The following is a 25603-nucleotide window of genomic DNA, read 5'->3' as shown; positions in this document are numbered from 1 at the left end:
CCAGGCCCACCACTCTGGCCTGACAATGCTGCAGGAGATGGTAGGAATTTTGTTGGAGAGGGGTGAATGGAACCCACACAAGCCCCTAGCAAGTGAATCATCTGGTGATCAGGGCTCCCTAACATGCCTCACTTGAGTTGCCAGCCCTTCAGTGCCTGGGTGGTGTTCCTAGGCATGCTGTTCCTCTTCTTAAGAACATAAGAAATAGGAGCAGGAGTAGGCCACCTAGCCCTTTGAGCCTGCCCCGCCATTCAATAAGATCATGGCTGATCTGTCGCTGCTCAGTTCCACTTTCCGCTTTCTTCCCATAACCCTTAATTCCCTTGCCTACCAAAAACCTATCTACCCGTGTCTTAAATATATTTAGCGAGGTAGCCTCCACCACTTCAACGGGCAGAGAATTCCAGAGATTCACCACCCTTTGAGTGAAGAAGTTCCTCCTCAACTCCATTCTAAACTGCTCCCCCCTTATTTTGAGGCTGTGCCCTCTAGTCCTGCTGTCCTTTCTGAGCAGGAAGAATCTCTCTACCTCTACCCTATCCATCCCCTTCATTATCTTATACACCTCTATAAGATCCCCCCTCATCCTTCTAAACTCCAACGAGTACAGACCCAGTCTATTCAGCCTCTCTTCATAGTTCAACCCCCTCATCTCCGGTATCAGCCTAGTGAACCTTCTCTGCACTCCCTCCAAGGCCAAGATATCCTTGCGCAAGTGCAGTGACCAAAACTGCACACAGTACTCCAGCTGTGGCCTCACCAGTGCCCTGTACAGTTGCGCCTCCTCTTTCTCATTCTCCTGCTGGTCATCCTCCCAGTGATAGCTGGCCGGTCAGCCTCCACATCCTCCTCTTCCTCTCTCTGCAGAGCCAAATTGTGAAAGTACACGATCACAAAGCGAGCAGACATCACAGGACTGTATTGGAGAGACCTGCCAGATCGTCCAGGCACCAGAATCACATTTTAAAGGAGCCCAAGCACCTCTCCACTATCATGCGGGTGGCTACATGGGCCTCATTATAGCGGGTCTCTGTTTCAGACACAGGCTTCCGCACAGATGTTATCAGCCATGTCTGAAGCGGGTAACCCATATCACCCAACCCTGTGGCCTGGGCTCCTCCTCAAATGCCTCCGCGATGTCAGAGCTCCTGACAATGAAGCTGTCATGTACGCTGCCTGGGTGACTTGTGCAGTCATGCATAATGTTCATATTATGGTCACACACTAGTTGAACATTCAGGGAGTGGAATCCCTGCCTGTTGACGAATCTTTGCGGATTCTGTCAGGGGGCCTTGAGGGCGACATGAGTGCAGTCAATGGCCCCCTGTACATTAGGTATACCCCAGTGGCTGCGAACCCTGCAGTCCAGGCTTCCTGATGGGCCTGGTCCAGGTTAAGTTTGGTGTATTGCCCAGCCTGGGCACACAGGGCTTCTGTGACCTGCTTGACACGGGTGTACACAGCTGAGTGGGAGACGCCACAGACATCTCCGCTAAGGAGCCAGTAGCATGAAAGTTCAGAGCGACCGTCAATTTGACTGCCCTCATCCCCCACCCCACCTCTAGGTGCCAGGTTCTGTAACATGTGGCACAGGCGTTGCACTGTCTCCTTTCGGAGGTGGAGATGTCAGCAGCATATGGTGACCAACATCTGTTCAAATGTCACATGCATGGAACTGCTGGGGTCTCTGCTTCCTCTTTCACCTGCACCCCTCCTCTGAGCAAATGGCAGCCACCTCCTGCCTCTGGTGGTCGTTTCCCTCTGCTCCTGCAAGTGGTAAGGCCTCCTGTGCCTGCAATTCTTCCTCCAGCTCCCCCTCTTCAACCCCAATCCCCCAATTCCCCCAGCCGCATGCTCCCCACAATCACAGCCCCCCCAATTCCCCCACCACATGCTCCCCACAATCACAGCTCCTTGCAAAGTTGAGAGGCTGCAGCAGTGCAATTTACAAAGGCTTTGTGCAAATCCTTCAGCTGGAAGTGAGCTGAGTGCACTAGGAATCAGCAACAGCGCAAGACCTGAGGTCAATGCTGAGGCCTAGGTCCATGCTGCAAGTTGAACATTGGAGACCCTGCAGAGCAACAGTCCCCCAAACCCCACACACTCGCAGAGCCACCACTGACACGAGACAGAAAATGGCTGCAACAAAAGGACACCCAGTGAGTAGCAGAGAGCCATCGGATGCCATGCACTTATCTCTATGCTGATCGAACACCCTAATTGGACTTTTATGGAGCATGTCTGTTTCACGCCAATTCTGGATTGGGGAACAGGTGGTAAAGGGGGAGATGTTGGTAAAGTTGGGTATGCAGCCCATTCAATTTAAATGCATACAAATACATTTAAAATGACTATCATTTTGAGTGCAGTCCCAATCGGGTCCCTTTTCAGGCCTTGGTAAAGAGGGAACCAGTGTGGAGATGGGGGTGAATCACATCCAACTTTACCAAGTTTTCACGCCCGAAAACAGATACAACATGATGGTAAAAATCAAGCCCTCAGAGTTTCTAAAGATACGTGAAGAGAGAGGTTGATGAAGACAAATGTAGGTTCAATATATGTAGAAATGGGGAATACATAATAGGGGGCAAAGAAATGGCTGAGCAACTGAATACATACTTTGGTTCTGTCTTCACAAAAAAGAGGACACAAATCAGATGCCAGAAATTTTGGAGAATGCAAGATTTAGCGAGAATGAAGAACTGAGGGAGATGAATGTTAGCAGAGAAATGGTGCTGGGAAAATTGATGGCATTGAAGGTGATTAAATCTCCATGGCCTGATAATCTACATCATGGAGCAGTTAATGAAGTGGCTCTACAGATAGTGGGTGCATTGGTGGTCATCTTCCAGGATTCTATAGACTCTGGAACAATCCCTGCAGATCAGAGATTAGCAAATGTCACTCCTATATTCAAAAAGGGAGGTAGAGAGAAAACAGGGAATTATAGACCAGTAAGCTTAACATCGGTAATGGGGAAAATTCTCGACTCCATTATCAAGGACTTTATAGCAGTGGCAGGATCATACAGAGTCAGCATGGATTTATGAAGGGGAAATCATGCTTGACAAATCTGTTGGGAGTCTTTGAAGATGTAATTAGTATATTGACCGGGGGAACCAGTTGATGTGGTATATTTGGACTTTCAGAAAGCATTTGACAAAGTCCTGCATAAGAGATTATCATGTAAGATTAAAGCACATGGGATTGGAGGAAGTGTATTGAGATGAATAGAAAACTGGTTGGCAGAAAAGAAAGAAGAGTAGGAATGAATGGGTGCTTTTCAAATTGGCAGGCAGTAACTAGTGGGGTGCCACAGGGAACAGTGCTGGGACCCCAGCTATTCACAGTATATTTTAATGATTTGGATGAGGGAACAAAATGTAACCTCTCAAAGTTTGCAGATGATAGCAAGTTAGGTGGAAGGGTGAACTGTGACGAGGATGCAGAGATCCTTCAGAATGATCAGGACAGGTTGGGTGAGTGGGCAAATCAATGGCAGATGCAGTATAATTTAATTAAATGTGAGGTTATTTACTTAGGAAGCAAAAACAAGGCAGCAGATTATTACCTCATTGGCTGTAAATTGGGAGAGAGGAGTATGCAGCGGGATCTTGGTGTCCTTGTGCACCAGAAACTGAAGGTAAGCATGCAGGTGCAGCAGGCGGTAAAGAAGGCAAATGACATGTTGGCCTTCATTGCCAGAGGTTTTAAGTACAGCAGCAGGGATGTGTTGTTCAATTATACAGAGCCTTGGTGCAACCACACTTAGAGTATTGTGTGCAGTTTTGGTCTCCTTTTCTGAGAATGTATGTTCTTGCTCTCAAGGGAGTGCAATGAAGGTTTACCAGGCTGATTCCAGGGATAGTGGGACTGATATAAGAGGAGAGATTCACTAGGTTAGGATTATTTTTGCTGGAGTTCAGACGAATGTGGAGGGATCTCAGACTTATAAAATTCTAACACATGGGGTGGATGCAGGGAGAATATTCCTGATGGTGGGGGAGTCCAGAATCAGGGGTCACAGTCTGAGAATTCAGGGTAAACCTTTAGGACAGAGATGAGGAGACATTTCTTCACCCAAAGAGTAGTGAGCCTGTGGAATTCATTACCAAAGAGTAGTTGACGCCAAAACATTGAATGTATTCAAGAGGTAGCTGGCTATAGCACTTGGGATGAATGGGCTCAAAGATTATGGGGAAAAGCAGGATTAGGCTATTGAGTTGGATGATCAGGCATGATCTTAATGAATAGCGGAGCGGGCTCAAAGGGCCAAATGGCCTCCCCATGCTTCTGTGTTTCTTTGTATGCAATACTCAGCTGGAGTATGGTCCCAGCAGTGAGGAACTTCAGTAATGAGGACAGATCAGTGAAGTTGGGACTCTTTTCCTTGGAGAGAAGGCAGCTGAGAGGCGATTTGATGGAAGTATCTAAAATCAAGAGGGCTCTGAACAGAGTATTCTGGGGAAAAATGTTCACTCTTGTGAAAGGATCGAGAAAAAGAGCACAGGTTTAAAATAGATTGAAAGAAGCTAAAGCGACATTAGAAAAACATTTTCACACAGCAAGTGGCTAGGGATTGGAATGTATTTAGAAAGTAGTTGAACCATTGTTTACATCTATAATGAGAGGTTTAATGCTTGCTTATGGAGACACAAACACAGAATAACACTTGGTCCACTGAACTTTCAATAATAAGGCAGGAACACGGCAATGTGATCTGCAGATCTCCTGTGAGCAGCAGCAGAGACCTCAATTTCAATGGCAGGATCTTATTAGCATACAATTTGCTGGCTTCCCAGTCAAAGTGAGGGTGAAGGTGATATGTCACTGCTGCCCACTGACTGTCAGGGGGGCATCTCTGAGAACTCTGTGGTATGGAATCCAGGGCAAGTAATGTACTCTGGGAAGGAAGTCCTTGTCTAATGAATAGGGAAGAAATTGGGGGCAGTTTTGCTGCACGTGTTTATTAAGGGGATCAAAAAAACATTCTTGCTCCCCTTAAACAAAAGCAAAAATACTTTATTTTATTGGTGCTCTACTGGCCCAGATACAGGGTGGAATTTTCCTGAAAAAGGTAAAGAACATAGAACATAGAACATTACAGCGCAGAACAGGCCCTTCGGCCCACGATGTTGCGCCGACCAGCTTTTAAAAAAAAACAACACTAACCCACTAATCTAAACCAATCCCATTTCGTCCATAAACCTATCCACAGATCTCTTAAACGCCCCCAAACTAGGCGCATTTACAACTGCAGCTGGCAGGGCATTCCAGTCCCTCACCACCCTCTGGGTAAAGAACCTACCCCTGACATCAGTCCTATAACTACCCCCCCTTAATTTAAAGCCGTGCCCCCTCGTGCTAGCTTTCTCCATCCTAGGAAAAAGGCTATCACTATCCACCCTGTCTAAACCTCTAATCATCTTATATGTTTCAATAAGGTCCCCTCTTAGCCGCCTTCTTTCCAGCGAAAACAACCCCAAATCTCTCAGTCTCTCCTCATAGGATCTCCCCTCCATACCAGGCAACATCCTGGTAAACCTCCTCTGCACCCTCTCCAAAGCCTCTACATCCTTCCTGTAATGTGGGGACCAGAACTGCACACAATACTCCAAGTGCGGCCGCACCAGAGTTGTGTACAGTTGCATCATGACGCTGCGACTCCTAAATTCAATCCCCCTACCAATAAACGCCAAGACACCGTATGCCTTCTTAACAACCTTATCTACTTGATTCCCAACTTTCAGGGATCTATGTACACATACACCTAGATCCCTCTGCTCCTCCACACTATTCAAAGTCCTCCCGTTAGCCCTATACTCAACACATCTGTTATTCCTACCGAAATGAATTACCTCACACTTCTCCACATTAAACTCCATCCGCCACCTCGCGGCCCAGCTCTGCAACCTTTCTAAGTCACCCTGCAAACTATGACACCCTTCCTCACAATCTACCACACCTCCGACTTTGGTGTCATCAGCAAACTTACTAATCCACCCAACTATACCCTCATCCAGATCATTAATAAAAATTACAAACAGCAGTGGCCCCAAAACAGATCCCTGAGGCACATCACTCGTAACCGAACTCCATGACGAATATTTACCATCAACCACCACCCTCTGTCTCCTATCTGCTAGCCAATTCCTGATCCAATTACCTAGATCACCCCCAATCCCATACATCTGCATTTTCTGCAGAAGCCTACCATGGTGAACCTTATCAAATGCCTTACTAAAATCCATATACACCACGTCAACTGCCTTACCCCTATCCACCTCTTTGGTCACTTTCTCAAAGAACTCGATAAGGTTAGTAAGGCACGACCTACCCGCTACAAAACCATGCTGACTGTCTCTAATCAATTCATTACTCTCCAAATAACTATAAATCCTGTCTCTAATAATCCTTTCCAAAACCTTACCCACCACAGAAGTAAGACTCACCAGTCTATAATTCCCAGGGAAGTCTCTGCTCCCCTTCTTAAACAATGGGACAACATTTGCTGTCCTCCAATCTTCTGGTACTATACCAGAGACCAACGACAACCTGAAGATCAGAGCCAGAGGCTCCGCAATCACCTCTCTTGCCTCCCAGAGAATCCTAGGGTAAATCCCATCCGGACCAGGGGACTTATCTATTTTCAAACCCTCTAAAATATCCAGCACATCCCCCGTATCAACTGCAATACTATCTATTTTACACCCCTGCACCCCAGTGTCCTCCTCAGCTACATTCATGTCCCCTTGCATGAACACCGAAGAGAAATATTGGTTCAACGCCTCTCCAATCTCCTCCGGTTCCACACACAACTTCCCTCTACTGTCTGTAACTGGCCCTAATCTTGCCCTAACCAACCTTCTGTTCTTGACATACCTGTAAAACGCCTTAGGGTTCTCCTTAAAATGTCATGTTTCGGCTGAAACCATGTTTGTCCCCAGAAACACTCCCAGGTTTTCATTCCAGATCTTCGGACACTTCCACCAGAAACCTACTAGCTCACCTTCCGCGGAATTGGAGCAGGCGAAGGTAGAACAATCTCTGCTTGACCTCATGTAGGAATTTCCAGACTCGCCTGAGCGAGACCTTAAGACCATTCTTTGTCAAAAATCAATTGAGGGGCGTGGGAGGGGAGGTGAGGGAATGTTTTATTCTGGCAGGACTGGGACCTGATGGAACTGGCAAGGATGGCTCCACAGCAGTCCTTTTTAAAGGGTGAACCAATCTCAAAGTAAAAACAGAAACTGCACCCCAGCGCCCCCCAGCCATCTGGAGATCTCCCATTCGAATCTCCATCCATCCTCATTGGCATCTTTCCCTAATGCCCTGTCAAGTCCCTGACCTTAGAGGGGTTACATAGGCCTCTGGGCTCCCGGTGTAGACATCTTGAAAGGAGTCGGAATTTCTTCCGACACATCTGATGCCCCCAGAAGCAACGTCAATAGGCCATTTACAAATGTATGTTCAAACTCTCAATGGGCATGAACCTGATGATGTTGCGGGCAGGAGTACAGGGAAGCTCTCATTTTGTGATCTCCATGGTGCAAATCCCATTATGGCCCTCTCGCGGGAGTTTGCGACCATAACATGATTTGTGCCTGTGGCGAATGGGCCCTGAAAACTTCATAATAACAGGTTTTTCCAGGCATGGATACTGGGACTTTGTTCAGGCCTCAGGCTAAAATCACAATCTATAAGGGGCTCAAATGTGACCATCAGAGCGATTTTAAAAATAGTCTACAATATACAAGTGCAGCCAGCCAGATTGGGGTGACAAGGAATTACAAGTCTCCCACTCCATTCTAATTACCCCCTGCCCCTCATGGGTGTTAAATCTGAGCCCATTGCGTATGTGCTGATTATTTGATAAGCAGATTGGAGATCAAATTGCCTACACTAAATGGTGAAAAAAAATGTTTATTTTCAATTGGTGTTTGAGACTTACTACCAGTCACATCACAGAATGACATTGGTGTTGGATGCTGTACAGCTGGATCACAAGTCAGCTCATGCACTTGTCATAAAAGGTCATCACAACAGCAAGGTTGGAGGTCAAGGGTCAAGAAAGATCGTACATTCTAAACAAAACATTTCTACTCCATGCAACATAGATAGAAATTTACAGTAATAATAAATCATTTAAAGTTTCTTTTCTTCATTGTAATGCAAGTCAAATAATGATTCTCCAGTTAAACATCAGAGTAGCTTTACAATCTGTTTCATGCTTTGGTTCAGGTCAGAAACTGTGAAGTGTTTTATGGAGCCTGCCGGAATCATAAGTTTTGTGATTTGAATTTGCCTGGACAAGCATGGGATGTTTCACTTCAGGTATGATTCAAAAGACCACTAGGGTGCTTTTATCAAACAAAGTTTAATTAAGAATATAGTTAACATGTTTGGTAAGAAAATTAGCAATCACTTTTATCAACCACAACCAACAAAGCAATGACAATAATGTATAACTCTAAATAAAGATGTTCCAATTAAAACCAATCCCATATACATACTGGAATGGAGTCCTTTGGATGAATTCTACAATGCTCTTGATAGGGTCAGAACAGTGTGAAATCAAAAAAGTTCCCCGGACTCTGATCAAACAACCAACAACAGATTCTCTCCTTCAGAAAGGAAAGACCTTTTCAGATAACCAGCAGGATTTCTAAATAAAACAGGAGAGAGAAACACTTCTTTTCAGCTTGTTGTCCCTTCTAAAAACTAACCTGCAGCTCAGAACTGAAAATGAAAGAGCTCCAGTTACCTGACCCGCCGACCAGTTTTCCTCCCAACAATGCAGAATCATAAAAGTAATCCTAAAAAATACCTGAGGCCCCCACTTAAGCAGCAATAAAAGAACATTGGGTAGACAGCACAGCAGCAATGAGAAACACTGAAGCGGTGAGAGTTCCAGAGACCATGATTTTTTAAAATTCTTACGGGTACACTAATGTCATCCAGGACATACAGGACACTTTCTGTAATTTATAATAAATAGATTTTCTAAACATTTTCTACAAGTGGCATTGACATGAGAAAGGCAACAAGGAATAAAATCATTCATCTTGGAAACAATTACATTCTCCAGTACAAATCAATTTAAGATGAGATCAGAATTCAACTGCTGCAGTTTTAGAATCATGATGAATTCTCACATCACCAGGGAAGATGCAAGGCTGTGGAGATCTTTTTGATTAAACAAAATAAATAATTGAGAATATTTTCATTTGGAGAAAGAAGTCAATTGAATTCCATGGATATTACTGATGATTCATGATATTTACCAGAGAAAAGTTCAATCCCAAAACCATTGCTCCAAATTGGTACATGGTCTATTTTCTTGATGTCGCTTCACATTCTCACACACGTTACCTGTGTGTTCAGGCCAGGAAGGAGGATTCCTCAGTGAGTAATATTTCCTCCATTTGAAGTAGTGCATGTACAAATCTTCATTACTATCCAGGTTGAGCAGGTAATCCGCAAGCTCTTTAGCTGAGTGGAAATCATCCACATGAATAAAAGAATCGCCCGGGATGTAATTTTCATAGTTTTATCTGGGTGGCCTCAAGACCACTGGCACAGTGCCAGCAAGCAAAGCATTGTAGAGCTTTTCAGTTATGTAATCCTTATGTATTGAATTCTCAAAGGAAAGGTAGAACTTACAACTAGATATGGTCGGATCCAATTTGCTACCACTCAGGCGTGATCCAAAGGCTTTGCCATACGTGCTTCTATTAACGTATTTGCGGAATTCATTGTAGTACTTCACTCTGGCAAAATTATTGTCCCATGGCTTACAACTCAACACACCAGGCGACTTTTACTAGGCAGTTTAAAATCTAATGGAACGTTGTTTATTGTCAGTGACCGATAAGGTGCTTCAATATCCAAATCCTGCCGATATGTCAAGGTCAGGTTGAAGAATTTGTTAAGTCCAGTCTTTTTCGGAGAGAGGCTAGGTGACTCCAGATTCATCCAAACCCATTTGTGAAAAATTGTCCGTGGAAGTTTGGGCAGATTGGACAAGTTTCCACTTATGTCTGCGTGATGGAAAAGGACTGCGTGGGATTTGTTATAGAAGCTCCTATTTGCAGTCAGGCGACAGTTACAGATGTTAAACTTTGATTCATAAGAACTGAGCTCAAACGGCTGACCCCAAGGCCAATGCCAAATGAGCACAATAGTTTCATTCTCTTCAACATGTGGAACAAAGGGTATTTTTTGTTTTGTGCTGTTGTGCAGGTTTCAATGGAACATAAATATAGGTGTTCGGTGGTTTGACATAGAACATCATGGAGATGAAACAACCCAAAATGATGATGGAAATTAACAGGATGCAGCCAATTCCTATATTTGGTGCTGATGTCATATTGTCTTCTGGGAAGGAAAAGAAGAAGATTATTAGGATCCTGGGAACTGCATCTTGACCAGATGACTGGAATACAGCTTCCTGAATGCAATGTCTAATATTTACATTGAAGATACGAGAGAAGATAAAGAGAGTGGAAAAGGAGCAATGTTAAAATGGGAAAGAAGTGAACAAACAGGAGAAAATATGGTTTGGCATTGGTTTAGTTGCAGGAATGCTGGAAAGGTGACATATTTAGAATCAGTTTGTTTTGGGGCTCAACTCCACATGTATTTGCCAAGGTTTACTGCCTTAGCCTTCAATCTAACCAAAGTAACCACAAGGCAATGAAACTATTTGCCCACAGCTGAAGTTTGTTTCCTGAGTGCCAGGCCGTTTCCAAATGACAGAGCATTTCTGAAGGCCTCATCTCCTCCAAGTTCATCTGAAGCTCTTGCCTGGGGCTGTGAGGGGCATAGGTTCCATGTGCGATCATGAGGAGACACAGTTGAGGACTTGGAGGGGGAGACTTACACGTTTGGGTCTCTATTTTGCAATGCTGCTAGCCAGCAGTGTAAGCTGAAAATAATGAAAAACAAATGAACTGACAAAAAGTGAAAACAGTCAATCCTCCTCATCCGCACACTTGATGAATTACATTAACTGGTTGGATACACATATACTTAGGCAATTGGCCATCACCGGGGACCTTACATGATCCTCACCTAATATGCTAACGCAAATGAGCACAGACGATTACGTCCTGGGATCATTAACAATGTTTAAATTTAGATTTCAATATTAAAATCAACCTCTGATTATGCCAGCAATTCAGGGCCAGTATCACTGTGAGAGGTGAGCAAACAGACCCAATCTCCCCAGGAGCAAATGCTACCCTCCCCCCCGCCCCCCGCTACCGGACAGCTCCAACCCTCCCACACACCCCCTCCCCCCCACCTGATCCCAATGACCAGCCCCGATTGCCCTCACTCCACCAGTGATCCCAATGCAGAGTGGCAGCTTGACCCTCCCCCCCCCCCCCAACACCGATTACCCTAATAGGGGTGCATTTGTTATGAAGGTATGAATGTGATTGCTGCATGTGCCTGAATTCTCAGTAGTGAATTGTAAGTTTGCATGTTCCGTCTTTAAAAACCTATAGCTTTGAGAGAGCATTGAGAGTTAACTGTTTAAAATGTTCATGGGTGTGTTTTAATAAAATACAAAGATTTTAAGTGACATGACTCAGATCAAGGCTCACATTTCACTGCAAGTATGTAAATAGTTAGACATTAAACAAAAATTCCACATTTCCTATCAGCCACAAAATTCAGATTTGTTTGCAAGAATAAATTGAACATTCAATAAACGTGAGCAAAGGCCATTCATGATACAGGGTGAGGTTGGGCGAATTTACTGCTCAGCATATTAATGGGGCTGGGAGCAAAGAGAAGGACTTAGTGGACAATGAGTCTGGGAAAGGGTGTATAGGTAGTTTGAGTCAGGTTGAGATCAAAAAAGAGATGTTACTGAGATTCTTGAGAAACATTAAGGTAGACAAGTCCCGAGGGCCTGGTGGGCTATACCCCAGAATACTGAGAGAGGCAAGGGAGGAAATTGCTGGGGCCTTGAGAGAAATCTTGTATCCTCATGCAGGGAAGGTCCCAGGGGACTGGAGAATAGCCAATGGTGTTCCTTTGTTATCAAGAATAATCCAGGTAATTACAGGCCAGTGAGCCTTATGTGAATTATTGGAGAGGATTCTTTGAGACAGGATTTATTCCCACTTGGAGGTAATGTGGTTCTGTGAAGGTGAAGTCGTGTCCCACTAAGTTGATCGAGCTTTGAGGAAGTAATGAAGATGATTGATGAGGGTGGGGCAGTGGATGTTGTCTACATGGATTTCAGTAAGGCCTTTAACAAGGTCCCTCATGGCAGACTGGTGCAGAAGGGGAAGTCGCATGGGATCAGAGGTGAGCTGGCAAAGTGGATACAAAACTGGCTCGGTCATAGAAGAGACGGTAGCAGTGGGAGGGTGTGTTTCTGAATGGAGGGCTGTGACAAGTGGCGTTCTTCAGGCATCAGTACTGAGATCTTTGCTGCTTGTAATATAAATATAATGATTTAGGAAGAAAATGTAACTGGTTTGATTAGTAAGTTTGCAGATGACACAAAGGTTGGTGGATTTGCGGATAGCAATGAGGACCATCAGAGGATACAGCAGGATATACATCGGTTAGAGATTTGAGCGGAGAGATGACAGATGGAGTTTAATCTGGACGAATGTGAAATAATGCATTTTGGAAGGTTTAATACAGATAGGAAATGTGCAGTAAATGGCTGACCCTTAAGAGCACTGAAAGGCAGAGGATGTGTGCATACAGGTACACAGGTCACTGAAAGTGGAATCGCAGGTAGAGAGGGTAGTCAAGAAGGCATACGAAATGTGTGCCTTCATTGTGCAGAGCATAAGTTTAAAAGTTGGCAAGTCATGTTGCAGGTTTATAGAACCTCAGTTAGGTTGTACTTGGAATATAGTGCTCAATTCTGGTCACCACATAACCAGAAGGATGTGGAGACTTTGGAAAGGGTACAGAAAAGATTTACCAGAATGTTGCCTGGCATGGAGGGCATTAGCTATGAAACTTGGTTTGTTCTCATTGGAATGACTGAGGTTGAGGAGCGACCTGATAGAAGTCTACAGGATATGAAGGGCTTAGACAGAGTGGATAGTCAGAAGCTTTTTCCCAGGGTGGGGCATAGGTTTAAGGTGCGAGGGGCAAGTTTTAAAGAAGATGCACGAAGCAAGATTTTCCACAAGGAGGGTGGTGGGTGCCTGGAACTTGCTGCCGGGAGGTAATGGAAGCAGATATGATAGTGAGTTTTATGGGGTGTCTTGACAAATACATGACTAGGATGGGAATAGAGAAAAATGGTCCCTGGAAGGGTAGGGGGTTTTAGTTCAGTCAGGCAGCATGGTTGGTATAGGTTTGGAGGGCCAAAGGGCCTGTTCCTGTGCTGTAATTTTCTTTGTTCAACACCTGGCAGGATAATAGGATGAGCTGATGACAAGAGAGCTATGAGACTGCAAGGGGATTTGTTAATAAGTAGACAAGACATAGGACTGTTAATCCTTGCAAATTGCCTCAGTCTTATGTAACATGGAGGGGGATGCCACAACAGGTCAAGTGAAGGTACCCAATATAGAGTATGGTGATGGTTAAAGTCATGCTTGACAAATCAGGATTCGCACACAAGTGCGAAGGACTACATGAATTATTATGACCAGTACTACATTTAATGAAGAAGACACTAGAGACACTAGGCTCAACTAAAACGTTTTACTAATTGGTCTTGGTTTACAGAACTAATATTGACCAAATGGTAACAATGGCAGAGTTTATTTGAACAAAGAACAATGAACAACACAGCACGGGAAACAGACCCTTCGGCCCAACGAGCCCACGCCGCCATTTTAACATTGTGCTTTTCCTCTTTCACCCTTGACCCATGTCTATGCTTGTGGTACCCACATTGGAAACCAGATTGAGGGGAGAATAATTTAGGGACAATTTGTTACACCAATCAGCCTAACAGCACATCTTTGGGGTGTGAGAGGAAACCGGAGCACCGGGAGGAAACCCACGCAACCACGGGGAGAATGCGCAAACTCCCACAGACACTGGCCTAAGTCTGGATAAGTCTGTAGAGTTAGTATGAATAGTAACAACTAATACCCTTGGCAAGAGAAACTATTTCATACTGGCTACCAGATTAATTAACTGCAGCTATCTCTCCTGTAGGGAATTTTCTTATGCCTGATTAAAATGTAAAGAAACTTAACTTTAATTGTAGCTAAATTCTAAATACAAACTAAACTTGATTTTGAAAAGAGTTTCACCCTTAAAACTATTGCTTAAAATTATATAATTCACAAAACTCCCAAGCTCATACTCTGTGACTCGCTGCGCTAAGTGACCAGCTGCTGTCTTTGTGCTATTTTCCTTTTGACATCTATGGTTCTTTTAATAACTGACTTAAGTACATGCCCTCTCATTATTTACCTTTTGGCTGCTGGAAACATTTTCATGTTCATGATTTTGAATTTTATCAATTTTCTCGGAAACATTCACTGTTCTGTGAAGAAGTATCCTACTTTTTTGTTCTCTCTACATAATAATTGGCCCTTATCCCTGATGCCATTCCAGTAAATTTTCGCACCTTCTCCAAAGCTCCAAGTCTGTGACATGGTTTATAAAGTGTGAAAACAGAAACTGAGATCAATATTCCTGCAGTGGCCAATGTTGTCTTAGTATTTTACTGTTATGTGCAGTCAGTGGTGGATTAACTACCAACTGGACCCCTAGGCTGAGCTTTACTAAAGCCTCCTGACCTTGCCCCCTGCCCCACCTTTCATTTAATAGAATAAAGTGACATTAAGTGACACAGATAACTTATTTCATTGTACTATGTACAATGTACTAGATGTATAATATAACGTTACATGAATCAAGTACAGCCCTTTTATTCATTTATTTTCCATTTTCTTTACATTCGTACTTTAAAAAGCTTCCGTGATTTCAAAAAACTGTCAATAACAGCATGTAAATCAACAGATCGAAGCATGTCTGCTTCAATGTGCATGAGTTCCAGATGACTTAAGTTTCTCATCGCTTATTGTTGACTGCAAATAGATTTTGATCGTCTTCAGTGCTGAAAATGAACGCTCACCTGAACAATTAGTGTTCAAAAAGAAAATTTTTTTGCTATCGGGCCCCCCTCCCTTCCAGGCCCCTAGGCTTAAGTCTACTCTGCCTAATCTGCCACTGTGTGCAGTCAGTTTCCTCAAAGTGCAAATCCTTCAAATTTTGACGGTTGGGTATTTAAGTTAACTGCAAATAATCTACCTCCTGCATACTTCCAGGTATGTAAGTGCACAGAGGCACAAGACCGAGTAGAAAAGTCAGTTGATCAATGAATAATTTGTCAAATTTAGCATAACTCCCTTGGTGGTGTTGCAGCTGCACCTTCATGTATGTATAAACCAAAGAACAATCACCACTTCTCTCAACTTTCTGTTCCTTTGCTAATTGTGAATCCATACAACCACAGTATCTTTAGACTATATGACATAGGAGCAGAATTAGGCCACTCAGCCCATTGAATGGCACAGCAGACTCAATCGTGGCTGATATTTTTCTCATCTCCATTCTTCTGCCTTTTCCCCGTAACCCCTGATCCCCTTATTAATCAAGAACCTATCTATCTCTGCCCTAAAGACACTCAATCACTTGGCCTCCACAGTCTTCTGCGGCAAAGCGTTCCACAGATTCACCACACTCTGGCTGAAGAAATTCCTCCATCTCTATTTTAAAGGATCGTCCCTTTAGCCTGAGGTTGTGCCCTCTGGTTCTAGTTTTTCCTACCATAGAACATAGAACATAGAACACTACAGCACAAACAGGCCCTTCGGCCCACTGGTAGTTTTTCCTACCAGTGGAAACATTCTCTCCACATCCACTCTATCCAGGCCTCGCATTATTCTGCAAGTTTCAATAAGATTCCCCCCTCATCCTTCTAAACTCCAACGACTACAGACCCAGAGTCCTCAACCATTCCTCATATGACAAGCTCTTTTTTCCAGAGATCATTCTTATGAGTCTCTTCTGGACCCTTTCTAAGGCCAGCACATCCATCCTTAGATATGGGGCCCAAAGTTGCTCACAATACACCAAATGGGGTCTGACCAGAGCCTTCTACAGCCTCAGAAGTACATCCCTGTTCTTGTATTCTAGCCCTCTCGCTATGAATGCTAACATTGCATTTGCCTTCCTATCTGCCCACTGAACCTGCACGTTAACCTTAAGAGAATCTTGAACAAAGACTCCCAAGTTCCTTTGTGCTTCTGATTTCCTAAGCATTTCCCCATTTAGAAAGTAGTCTACGCCTCCATTCCTCCTTCCAAACTGCATAACCTCACACTTTTCCACATTGTATTCCACCTTCCACTTCTTTGTCCACTCTCCAAACCTGTGCAAGTCCTTCCACAGCCATCCTGCTTTCTCAATGCTACCTGTTCCTCTATATATCTTTATACCCTCTGCAAACTTAGCAACAATGCCTTCAGTTCCTTCTTCCAAATCATTAATGTATATTGTGAAAAATTCTGGTCCCAGCACCGACTCCTGAGGCACATCACTAGTCACCGTCTGCCTTTCTGAAAAAGACCCCTTTATCCCCATTCTCTGTCTTCTGCCAGTCAGCCAATCCTCTATCTATGCTAGGATCTTACCCTTAACACTATGGGCTCTTAACTTATTTAACAGTTTCCAATGCGACACCTTGTCAAAGGCCTTCTGGAAATTTAAATAAATACGTCCACTGGTTCTCCTTAATCTAACTTCCTTGTTACCTCCTCAAAAAATTCTATCAGATTTGTCAGACATGACCTCCCTTTGATGAAGCCATGTTAATTCAGTTCTATTTTAGCATGCACTTTCAGTACTCCGTGATCTCATCTTTAGTAATGGACTCTAAATTCTTGCCAATGACCGAAGTCAGGCTGACCAGCCTAAAATTTCCCATCTGCTGCCTCCCTCCCTTCTTAAAAAGCGGCATTACATTAGCTACTTTCCAGTCCTCTGCAACCCTCCCTGCATCCAGTGATTCCAGATCACTACCAATGCCTCCACAATTTCCTCAGCTATCTTTTTTAGAGCTCAGGAGTGCAGTCCATCTGGTCCAAGTGATTTATCCACCTTCAGACCTTTGTTTCCCCAGTACCTTCTCGTTAGTGATGGCCACCACACTCACCTGTGCCCCCTGACCCTCTGGAGCTCTGGCATTCCACTGCATCAGTCTTCACGGTGGAAGACACCAAAGGAACTATTCAGTTCCTCTGCCATAGTATAGGAAGAAGATAGCCCAGGAAGGATCTGCTGGTAATTTTGCGGTTAGGTTTTGTACAGAAACAAGTGAACTCAATTATGATTCTATGCACATGTTGAACCTTAATGCTGCTAAGCAGATGATTTACATCGAAACTGTCCATTTTTCTGGAACGAAACATCTTGTTAACTGAAGTGACTAAATTTGACTCAACACATCACAACTTAGACATAGTAAGAAGCCTCACAACACCAGATTAAAGTCCATCAGGTTTATTTGGAATCACAAATATTTGGAGAACTGATCTTGGGTCCATGTCGCACTATACTAAACAATCAGTCCTTTAGAGGATGAGAAGGGGATGTAATAACTGGAAATGAGAAAATGGCTGAGGCATTGAACAGGTATTTTGTATTGGTCTTCACAGTGGAAGACACAAATAATATGCCAACAATTGATGACAGAAAGGCACTAAAACCCTAGAAACTATCATTATCACGAAAGAAGTAGTGTGAAAGATTATGAAGGGAGTAGATAAGATAGAAGCAGGGAAGCTGTTTCCACTGGCGGGTGAAGCTAGAACTAGGGGGCATAGCCTCAAAATAAGGGGAAGCAGATTTAGGACTGAGGAGGAATTTCTTCACACAAAGGGTTGTGAATCTGTGGAATTCCCTGCCCAGTGAAGCAGTTGAGGCTACCTCATTGAATGTTTTAAAGTCAAGGATAGATAAATTTTTGAACAGTAAAAGAATTAAGGGTTATGGTGAGTGGGTAAGTGGAGCTGAGTCCACAAAAGCATCAGCCATGATCTTATTGAGTGGCAGAGAATGCTCGAGGGACCAGATGGCCTACTCCTGCTACTACTTCTTGTGTTCTTATGTACATATAGCCCCCACCATTTGACTTGGGCTTGCAAAATCCTACTAACTGTCCTGGCTTGAGACAATTCACATCACTTTAACCTGTGATTATCCCTGTCTCCACATCACAACTTAGACATGAGCACTTAGAAGCAATTCTTACAACTTTGGGCCATGTTTGGCTGAAAGGAATAAGCTTTGAAAATAATTTTCACTCAAAACGTGTGTTTTATATAATAAGAGTAAACTACTGTGAGTGCTGGAGAGCTGAAATTAAGAAAAAAGTGCTGGAAAAACTCAGCAAGTCTGGCAGCATCTGTGGACAGAGAAATAAATCGACATTGAGTGTCCATTATGGCTTGTAATTAGAACTAAAGAGGTAGAAACAATGGGCCAGGAGACATCAGCGGGACTCGTGGCCAGTGTCCAGCCTTTTGTGAGTCACCCTGGCCCTTTGTTCCCCCCTGATGTAATCAGCTCCATGCCAGAAATAAGTGCTGAGTGGATTACCATATTGATTACTGGGATGACACAGTGGTTAGCACTGCTGCCTCATAGTTTCAGGGACCTGGGTTTGATTCCCAGCTTGGGTTGCAGTCTGTGTGAAGTGTGCACATTCTCCCTGTGTCTGTGTGGGTTTCCTCCGGGTGCTCTGGTTTCCTCCCACATTCTAAAGATGTGCTGCTTCAGCAAAGCAGCCAGCATAATTAAGGACCGCACGCACCCCAGGCATTCTTTCTTCCACCTTCTTCCTTCAGGAAAAAGATACAAAAGTCTGAGGTCACCTACCAACCAACTGAAGAACAGCTTCTTCCTGGCTGCTGAGGGACTTTTGAATGGACCTACTGGTATTGATATGTCTGTGCACCGTGGCTATGACTGTAACACTACATTCTCTGCTCTCTCGTTTCATTCTGTGTGAACAGTATGCTTTGTCTGTATAGGGTGCAAGAAACAATACTTTTCACTGTATGTAAATACATGTGACAATAATAAATCAAATCAAATCAAATATATGTGACTGCTGATTAAAACATTATAGAAGTTACTGTATGATTATCCTGTGCAGTTTTATTCCTGTGATAGGATTTTTTTTATTTGTTTGATTTTCTTCACCTTGTGAAGCCTCAGCTTTGCTACGGCGTTATCAGTACCCAGTATTGTTTTGCAGTGTAATTTCCATTTGACAGCGTCCTTCCCAGCAACAGTAACTTTGTAGGATTTATGAAATTGTAATTTAATACAGCTGGTAATTTACTTTGCTGATCACTTTGATTCTTGCCTTTGAAGTATGTAATGTTTTCATGTTTATAGCTGCTGTTACAGAAAAGATTAATGAACCAGATTTATCATTATGTAGGTGCATCCATGGTGTGACAGGATGTTCACAATGCTGTTAGACAGGATATTCCAGATTTTTGATCCTTTTGAAGCCTTTCACAAAAGAATTTGTGAAGTTTTAGATCTTATCAAAGATGTGCAGGTTAGGTGGATTGGCCATATTAAAATTGCACCACAGCATCAGGGGGACTAGCTAGTGTAAATGCAAATGGTTATGGTGATAGGGTCTGGGTGGAATTGTGGTCAGTGCAGACTTGATGGGCCGAATGGCTTCCTTCTGCACTGAGTGGATTTTATGTGTTCAATCCCCCTTAATTATTGCTTTCACTGGGGAGCTTCAAGAAGGCCTGAGAAACAGGGGGGGAGTTTTCCCCCAAAAATTCAAAGGGTGAAATTCTCCGGCCCCCCAGCTGCACGTTTCCTGCTGGCGGGAGGTGGCACATTGCTTGCTCGTGGCAGGGTTCTCTGGTCTCACCACTGTTATTGGGAATTCCCACTGACATCACCCCATGCTGGCAGGAACCCGCGGGTGGGTTTTACACTGGCATGAATGGCTGGAGAATTCCTGCCTAAATATCAAAAATTCTGAAAACTGGATGGCCTCATTCTGTTTTTTTTTTACCAAGTTACTCCATGCAACTTTCCCTATTTTTTTGGTAGGGGTTTCACACAGTAGGTATGGGGTGGGGGGGTGGAGGGGGGAGCAGAGAGAGGGGTAACAAAGCTCTGGTTTTCAGACTGGAGTTCTCCTATTTCTAAACTTCTGTGACACCTAGAATTTTTTGAGGGTAAATTCCACCCACAGTGTACAAGTCCTCATAATGTATGGGAGATCTGTCAATCCCTCTTATCCAGACATTAGGCCCCCACCCCGTTCACCCCTCTCCATACAGAACCCATATATAACCCTCCCAACTAGACACCCTCCCAGACACTACCCCACAGATCCACCCCTCCATGGATACCTCCACTGAACCCCCCACAGTCCCCGCCCCAATCAGCAGCCTCCTGATTTCTGTAATTCACTAGGGAAGGCACGTGAGTCTCCTCTTAAGGGAACACTCTTAGTTCCCTTAACATTTTTTTCTTAGGCCATTTTTATAGCTCGGACTCTAAACTTACATTTGCATAGGATACACAGCATGGTACAGGAACTTGATAAGGATGTATTATGTAGAGAGGCTTCACTCGATGTTCATGAATTGTTTGGGTATATCTCAGAACACTGGAATGTCAGCGTTTTTTTTTATATTCTTGTGCGGGGGTTGCATCCTGATCTGAAGAAAATGTTTATAATCACTATTGTTGGGCATGAGGGAAGACACAACCTCCCCAAGCTTGTTAGAGCCCTCCAGCACTGTGAACACCAGCTCCAATACCAGAAGCCAGTTAGGGCAGCAGTGGAGGACACGGGTTTGGGGATAAGGCAATCAGCTGGCTGAGCGAGCGACTCATCTAGAGACCTTCGGCCGTGCCACACCTGCCTCCCCCACTGCCTGCACACCCAACAACTTCCAATACCATGCACCCCGGCATTTAATTTAACCAAAAATATCAATATGTGGCCGAATTCCCCTCCAATTTGATTTTCAAGTTTGCTGATGACACCACTGTAAGTGGGTTGGATCTCAAATAATGACGAGACAGAGTACAGGAAGGAGATAGAGAATCTGGTGAACTGATGCGGCAACAATAATTTCTCCCTCAGTGTCAAAAAAACGAAGGAGATTGTCATCAACTTTAGGAAGCGTAAGGGAGAGCATGCCCCTGTCTACATCAAAGGAAAACACAGTAAAAAGTCTGACAACACCAGGTTTTAGTCCAACCGATTTATTTGATAATACTCACAAGCTTTCGAGGGGACTGCCTCTTCGTCAGGTGAATGGAGAGTTCTGGCCTCAGACAGAACATATAAAGCACAGACAGTTTAGAGATTACTGATTAAAATGCGAATCCTTACACCTGTAAGGTTACACCTGTAAGGGTTTCCTCCGGGTACTCCGGTTTCCTCCCACATCCCAAAGATGTGCTTTTAGGCTGATTGATTGGGTACTAAATTGTCCCTATATTGGACCTCCCTGATCCTCGCACATTAGGCGTAGACTAAAATCATGAATAGGTCACTGAGACAGTGGGACGGCGGCGCGGGCTCGTTGGGCCGAAGGGCCTGTTTCCCGTGCTGTGTTGTTCTTTGTTCTTTGTTCTTTGTTCTTAAAACCAACGAACTTGGCTGGTTGATAACACAGCCAGAATGGGCAATAATAAGAGGGTGAAGCAAACAGTCTTATCCAGTAATTTATTCATTTTGATGGGTGGGGGTTGATCAGTAAATTGGCTATTCAGTCTTTATGGGAATCGTATCTGTATCTGTAACGGCTAATGTTACGCCGTTGTTTAAGAAGGGTGCCAGGCAAAAGGCAGGGAATTATAGGCCGGTTAGTTTAACGTCTGTTGTAGGTAAAATGTTAGAATCCGTCATCAAGGAGGAAATAGCGAGGCATCTTGAGAGGAATTGCTTGATAGAGCAGACGCAGCACGGTTTCGTTAAAGGGAAGTCGTGTCTGACAAATTTACTGGAGTTCTATGAGGACGTGTCTGGGCGGTGGATAGAGGAGAGCCAGTGGATGTGGTCTTTCTGGATTTTCAGAAGGCGTTTGACAAGGTACCTCACAGGAGGTTATTGCAGAAGGTCAGGGGACAGGGAGTTGGGGGTAGGGTGTTAGCGTGGATAGAGGATTGGTTGTCAAATAGGAGGCAGAGAGTGGGGGTCAATGGATGCTATTCGGATTGGCGGATGGTGACTAGTGGAGTGCCTCAGGGGTCGGTGCTGGGGCTCAGCTATTTACCATTTATATAGATGATCTGGAGGAGGGAACCGAGTGTAGGGTGTCGAAATTTGCTGATGACACCAAGATTGGAGGAAAGGCAAATTGTGCGGAGGGTGTGGAGAGTCTACGGAAGGATCTAGTTAGGCTGGGCGAATGGGCCAGGAAATGGCAAATGGAATTTAATGTTGGCAAGTGCGAGGTGGTCCACTTTGGTAGGAATAATGGTAGGAAGGATTATCACTTACGTGGTGAAAAACTGCAGTAGGCGACGGTGCAGAGGGACCTTGGGATCCTTGTGCATGAGTCGCAAAAACCCAGCTTGCAGGTGCAGCAGGTGGTCAGGAAGGCTAATGGGATGCTGGCCTTCATAGCGAGGGGGATTGAATATAAAAGTAGGGAGGTCTTGCTGCGGCTGTATAGGGCATTGGTGAGGCCGCAGCTGGAGTACTGTGTGCAGTTTTGGGCGCCGTACTTACGCAAGGATATTTTGGCCTTGGAGGGAGTGCAGAGGAGGTTTACTAGGCTGATGCCTGAGTTGAGGGGGTTGAGCTATGAGGAGAGGCTGAATAAACTGGGCTTGTACTTGTTAGAGTTTAGAAGAATGAGGGGAGATCTCATTGAGATGTATAAGATGATGAATGGGATGGATAGGATAGAGGTGGAGAGACTCTTCCCACTCAGAAAGGATAATAGGACTAGGGAGCACAGCCTCAAGATAGAGGGGGGGGCGGTTTAGAACGGAGTTGAGGAGGAACTTCTTCACTCAAAGGGTGGTGAATCTCTGGAATTCTCTGCCCGTTGAAGTGGTGGAGGCTACCTCGCTAAATATTTTTAAGACGCGGGTTGATGGGTTTTTGATAAGAGAGGGGATTAAGGGTTATGGGGAGAGGGCGGGAATGTGGAACTGAGCCACGACAGATCAGCCATGATCTTATTGAATGGCGGGGCAGGCTCGAAGGGCTAGCTGGCCTACTCCTGCTCCTACTTCTTATGTTCTTATGTATTCTCAAACATAAATGCAAAAATAAATAATCAGAGTAATAAATTAGTTTTGAAAGTATAAAATCAATTAAATGGAAGACACCAAAATTAAGAGAAAATGCTTTGCATGAAATAAATATCTGATGTACATAAATAAATGAAATAACATGAGGAACTCCATACAAGTATGATAACATGTTAAGTGCAAATATTTTGGACAGTTACTTTTTTTCCTTTTGATGCTCAATATTGAAAGATTGGGAGCAATTTGACTTTTGCCATTTGCTTAAAATGAGCAATTTTGAATTTGCTGCTCATTTTACATCTCTCTTAAAAAGTCAGGAGAGAGGTGGTGAACTGTGATCACCAATTTTACACTATCACCATAAATTAATTTCATTAAATCTTAGGATTTATTCAGGTACTTTGTCATAATCTCGTGGCTATTGAAATTATAGATTACGCCAAATTGTGTCACATAGCAAGTAGATTGAGTTATATCTTCTTAAGAGTTAAAATAAGCTATTGCCATTAGCACACTAAGGGTTAACCTTAATTGCCAACCTTCTTGAAATTATCCAAGATCCACAACAAAAGCTGTATGATGTAAAATTGGAATCATGAAATGCTTATTAGGTTGTGTCAAAAGTTCAGAATAGCTTCCTACTGCTACACAGATTCTATCAAATATAGGTATAGCTATATGCTTGGATTCCCAACTATGCTGGAATCAGCCGTCACCTCCTGAACCTTGCCCTCCCCTCAGCCCCTGACGACATCCTCTGGGACTCTGATTCAGAAGCTGCTGTAGCCTCTGCACTTGTATCACTGCCACTAAACTATGATAAGCCCTTTAATCTTTTATGTCCACGAGTAAAATGTGTTCTCCCAGGCCGTACCCACTCAATCCCACAGGGTGGGATTGTACTATAGCACTCCTGTCCTGACTTGCCCGCATGTTACATGACTTTACCCGTGCGGGCAAAGGTGGGATGATCAGGATAGTGCAGCATTCGTGGTTCGTATTAGGATTTTCCACCATGGCAGGAAAAGTTGCTGCTCGATGCCTACTCTGCCAACGCCATAACCCTGGAAAAATACTCAACCACAATCCATAACCTCATGGCCTCGCACTTCCCTCACCCTGAGTGAATGAGTGGAAATAAGTACAACAGACAGTGTAAGTGAATGAGTGCAGCTGAGTGTGAGAGATTGAATGAGTGTGAGAGACTGAGTGAGTGTGTGCGGTGAGTACGATGAGTGAGTGAGTGAGTGGAGGTGAGTGCGAGAGACTGAGTGAGGAGGTGAGTATGAGAGACTGAGTGAGTGACTCTGTAGAAGTGAGTGCGAGAGACAGAGTGAGTGAGTGGAGATGAGTGTGAGAGACTGTGTGGGTGAGTGTGTGGAGGTCAATGCGAGAGACTGAGCGAGTGAGTGAGTGCAGGTGATTGCGAGAGACTGAGTGAGTTTGTGTGGAAGTGAGCACGAGAGACTGAGTGAGTGCAGGTGAGTGCAACAGGCTGACTGAGTGAGTGTGTGGAAGTGAGTGTGAGCAACTGAGTGATTGTGTGGGATATGTGTGCGAGAGAGTGAGTGAGTGTATGGAAGTGAGTGCGCAAGGCTGAGTGAGTGTGTTGGGTTGAGTGTGAGAGACTGAGTAAGTGAATGTGTGGTGATTGCAAGAGACTGTGTGTGTCAGTGTGTGGAGGTGAGTGCGAGAGACTGAGTGAGTGAGTGAGTGGAGGTGAATGCGAGAGACTGTGTGAGTGAATGTGTGGAGGTGAGTGTGAGAGACTGTGTGAGTGAATGTGTGGAGGTGAGTGTGAGAGACTGAGTGAGTGTACGTGAGATCTCGTGATTATATGGGAGTAAGTGCATCTGTGTTTGCTGAAAGCCACATCTGCCTTGGCCTGCACACATTCTCAGATGGGTATTAATGAATCAACAGTCTCTGGTAGGGATTTTACAGCCTTGCTCGAGCGAGACCGGAAATTCCCCCCCCCCCCCCCCCCCCCGCCCCGAGGTCAAGACATTTTCATTGTCCACTCCTCATGTGCGCTGATTCCATGATGGGCAGGGCTGTAGAATTCTAGCATATGTCTCTGATCCCATATCACTGTCCTAACATCAAACAGCACTTGCGATGCATCTGCCTCCAACTCCATTAGAACGCAGGCAGTAAGGTTCCAAAAGACACACCTTCCTGCTCCTTACACTGCTATACTTCCAGCAGCCTCAAATTGCAGAACAGAATATCTAAACAAACTTCCAGTAACTGAACAATCATTATTTTATATTCTGATAAAACTTCTATGGGTCAGCAAATGCTGAGCCTGTTTGTGGATTCACCATGAAGA

At 44.2% G+C, this 25603-nt stretch overlaps 1 pseudogene; it reads right to left on the bottom strand.

The window, feature by feature from the left end:
* Positions 1–9295: 9295 nt before the first annotated feature.
* Positions 9296–10369, bottom strand: LOC145345509 (4-galactosyl-N-acetylglucosaminide 3-alpha-L-fucosyltransferase 9-like; annotated as a pseudogene).
* Positions 10370–25603: the final 15234 nt, after the last annotated feature.

Source organism: Carcharhinus amblyrhynchos, chromosome 7 (genome assembly GCF_965287045.1).
Source record: "Carcharhinus amblyrhynchos chromosome 7, sCarAmb.v2.hapA, whole genome shotgun sequence".
Lineage (NCBI taxonomy): Eukaryota > Metazoa > Chordata > Chondrichthyes > Carcharhiniformes > Carcharhinidae > Carcharhinus > Carcharhinus amblyrhynchos.
The sequence above is the reverse complement of the archived record's forward strand: the minus strand, read 5'-3'. Positions and strand labels throughout refer to the sequence as shown.